The sequence below is a fragment of the Alexandromys fortis genome, unplaced genomic scaffold (assembly GCF_014885135.2).
Source record: "Alexandromys fortis isolate MF-2015 unplaced genomic scaffold, M_Fortis_MF-2015_v1.1 scaffold_89, whole genome shotgun sequence".
Taxonomy (NCBI): Eukaryota; Metazoa; Chordata; class Mammalia; order Rodentia; family Cricetidae; genus Alexandromys; species Alexandromys fortis.
This window is the reverse complement of record NW_026067973.1, coordinates 4187725-4192048: the sequence shown is the minus strand read 5'-3', so window position 1 is coordinate 4192048 and position 4324 is coordinate 4187725.

Here is a 4324-nt window from a genome sequence, read left to right as displayed (position 1 = left end):
CTCCCCCTCCATCCCATGCAGCCTCTGTCTGGGCCTTCCTCCATTCCCACATCTTCCTCTTCTTCAATCAGTTCTTAAGAGAGCCTCATTTCAATTTTTTTTTCAGAGAATCTAATTTCAGATTTGCCAACCACTCCCGTACAAAGCACAACTGGTTTTTGTCCTTGATTCCCAACTCAGTGATCCTAAGGGTAAGACATGAGGGGCGCTTGTTATTCATAGGGAACCGTTTGGTTATATTTAAGTTTATACTTAAGACTGGCCTAGTATAGGGCCTCGACACTGCCAAAGACATGATCAGAAAACAAGAACATTCTGTCACACTCCAGGGGAAGGAAGAGTCATGAAGACAAAATGATAAAAACTCTGCAACAGTGAAGCACAGGATTGAACAGGTTGGTTAACGCCTTTATGTTCTGTTGTACCCGTGTAGTGACCCCCAGAGAGACCACTAGGATCCAGTCAAGTCCAGAATGCAAAAGCAAGGTTTATTCAGTGCTATCCAGCCAGGCTGGGGACTACTCGACTACTACTCAACATCCAGGGCAGTAGGAAAGAGTCTCCTCATCATTTGGGGTTGACATTATATAGGCAAAAACCTCAAGCTAGGTTCATTTTGGGTCAAGAGAGTTGGTCTTACATAACAGCAGGTATGTCTTATCTCCAACATGCTCCTTCCTCAAAGTGGTTATGTCTAGCAGGTCCCTGTCCCCAAAGCCCCCCTCAAAGCCGTCGATTTTCCTGCTTCCTGATAGGTCAAGAGCTAGGTGTTAACAGATGGCCCACTGCCAGGAACACTTCGTGGTCTGTGCTTTGAGCTCAGCGTTCTAGTTAGATATCCTGTTTGCAACTGTTCCTAGACGTCTTGCATTTGAACCCAATGCCCTAACCAGCTCCTAAGCAAGCAAAAAGTTCCTTAAAATTCTCCATGTCCTTACAGTTCTGGAAGAGTCAAAGGAGATGTGGGCGACCCTCCTCCTCATCCTTCACCCCCCTCCCCCGTCACTGCATTTGGTTGTCCATCTTTGAGTCATTTATGATAAACCCTAATAGGAGCCAGGGTGCTTACCTGAGTGCCGTGAGGTGGCCAGCGAAACTGTCACGTGACGCAAAAGCACAGCTCTTACTTCAAAGGGAGCATGAGACCGTGCACGCCTGAGCTACCTAGGAGTGACGGTGCCCCGGGGACATAGATTCAGGCTGTTCTGAATACTGTGTTCCAATGTGGGAAAGGTTTCATAAAGGTTTTTACAGTTACAGAACAAGAGCAAGCCACAAATCAACGTGTTCTCAACTCCCTCGGAAGAAATGCTGAGCAGGAGAGTGGCGGCAGAGCAGCAAACTCCTTTTTCCCACTCTCAGATGCTCTCCCATGAGAAAGTCTTAGTTTTGGGTTAACGGAAGTGAGGGATCTGCTAAGTTAAGGGAAGTTTTACCTGGTAACTAAGAGATCATTAAGTCAGACACCGGTGGGCAGTGAGTGTGTTTTAGGTATTAAGTGAGTATTTAAGGGGACTTAAGCCAGTTTAAGATCATTTGGGCTCTGATTGGCCATGTTCCAACTCATCACAAGCATGGAATTCCAGTCAGTCAATCAGCCTGGTAGAATCTTTAGACATACATGTGGCTGTGCCCTCTGCCACCCCCGGAAACTTCGGTTCACTCTAACATGAAGAGAGGGTGTGTGGGTATCTCAGTGTCCAGCAGGGAGGCCAGACACATTCGATGGCCTTGTGCGTTTGCAGCTACCATGAAAAGTGTTGGCGATCTTGTGACCTGGGGACAAGGCTGGGGTGGCGTGTCTATGCTGAGTAATTGCCAGAGTCACCGTTCAGAGGACCTCCTGGAGATCCACTTAGTGTCAGTGACTTCGGGTGAATGACAGACATTTGGTGTCAGAAGCAAACCTCCACTCTGTCTGCTCCTTTTCGGCTTTTTAAACACATCTTTCTGACTGGTGGGGGTTGTCTGTGTTCTCATCCCTTTCTCCCCGCCACCTTCTATCTTTTCTGTCATTATTGACATGGGGTCTCATGTATGGGTGATTTTGCCTGCATGTATATCCGTGTACTACATGCATGCAGTCCCAATGGAAGCCAGAAGAGGCTGTCAGATGCTCTGAGGATGGATTTTATTTTATTTTTTGTTTTTGAGGATTTCGTATGTGAGTACCACATTTACATCATTTCCATCTCTTCCTTTCTCCTCTCCAACTCCTCCCATGTAGCCTCCTTTCCGTCTCCTGTTCATGACCTCTTACTTAACTATTTACACACACACACACACACACACACACACACACACACACACACACACCCTGCTGAGTGTATTTAGTCTTGCTCCTATGTGTATGTGTTGACCACTTAGGACTGGATAACCTCTCAGGGCCTCTTTCCTAGAGAAGGCTGATTCTTCCACTCCCGGCATCTGGGATTAAAGGCGTGTACCATCACTACCTGGCTAGTCTTTCTTAGTCACTGTTCTATGGCTTTAAAGAGGCACCGTGACCAAGGAAACTCTTAGAAAAGAAAACATTTAATTGGGGGCTTGCTTACAGTTTCAGAGACTTAGTCCATTATCATCAAGGCAGGGAGCATGGTGGTATTCATGTACTGGAGGAGTGGCTGAGAGCTTTACATCCTGATCCACAGGTTAGGGGAAAGGGAGGGGACAGGAAGGAGGGAGGGAAGGAGGGGAAAAGAGGGAGAGAGAAAGAGAGAAAGGGAGAGAGAAGGAGAGAGGGAGAGAGGGATAGGCTGTGTGGCATGGGCTTTTGAAACTTCAAAGCCTACATCTGGTGACACACTTTCCCCAACAAGGTCGTAACAACTCCAGCAAGGCCACACCTATATGAGCCTATGGGTCCATTCTTATTCAAACCACCACACTTAATATTCTGTATTGTTTTACTGATTGGGCACATGGATTCTCAATACACGGGTTTCTAAGACTCCCAGGTTGACAAACTGACTGGATTGATAACTTTCAAACTTATAAAAGTATTTGGAGGACGAGATTTCTAAAGTGTAAAGCCTCTCATTCTCAATTTAACAATTTAAGATCAGAGCTGAGAAGGAACCCTAAGTAAATATTATAAACAGATTTACTGGGCCAAACCCCTGGGGGCAGGATTGTCCATGGAAACCAGTGTCCATCCATCTGCACACGGCATTTTTATTCTCCCAGTAAACTCAACAATCTTGTATTTTAGACAATAAAAAATTCACAGTATTTGCTGTTTGTATTGCATTCCAATTCCATCCCTTTGTTGTTGGTGGTGTTCTTGTCTGTTCTTTCTACCTGCTTCTAGAAAGCTCAGGACTCCACCTTTCCTAAACAATGAGTAGCTCACATACTTGTGCATCAGAGGGAGGATCTCTGAACGTCTTGAAGGACGTGCTCCAGTGAGCAGGAGAAGGAAGAGATGGAGCAAGTGCAGAGCACAAAGACCACGGAGATCAGGCTGCGCCGGGGTCGTGACGGTGGCACCAGGCTATGTACTTGCAGAGGCGGCATTTGAAGCTGGACAGTAGATCTTACACTGACTCCATGGTCACTCTCCGCTCTTTATCCTAAGCATTTCTGGCCCGAGGCACCTGCCTCCTACACAGATAAAGACACAGCCCACACTGGTCACCAGTTTTGAGGAGACACACCTTAGTTAAAATACGTGGTCTACTATGCACGGTGCCGCTCCCCCACCCCCATCAGTGGGTAAGGTTCCAGGGATCCTCATGACCTATGGTCAACTGCAGCATTGTGTCCTCCACATCACCACAGTAAGATATATTGAGGTAGTGAGAGAGAGATTACATTTATATCATTTTAATTTTAATTACAATATATTGTTAGCAGTGTCCAAATGATACTGTGTCTGGTTTATAAAATAGACTTCAATATGGTTACAAATGCATGCATATGAAAACAAATAGTAGGTGCAGGTGTGCCTTAACTTATGCTGGGTTTAAGTCTCAATAAACTCACTGTAAATTGGAAATATTATGAGGCATAAATGTATTGATTACAATTAACTTATCAAGTGTCCAAGCTTAGCAGCACGGTGCACTGCAGAACATAGCTCTGTCCCTCCCTTTTCTCCTTTTGAAAAAGTATTTATTTGCTTATGTATGCGTGCGTTTGTATGTGATGCATGAGCGTCTGTGGAGGCCAGAGACATGGAAGTCCCCTGGATCTGGAGTAACAGGTGGTTGTTAACAGGCCTGGGGTTCAAACTCTGGTCCTTTGTAAGGGCAGAACACATGTTTAACTAGCGATTCATCTCTCCATACCCTCTCCCCTTTCTTTTTTTTTTTTTTTTTTTTTT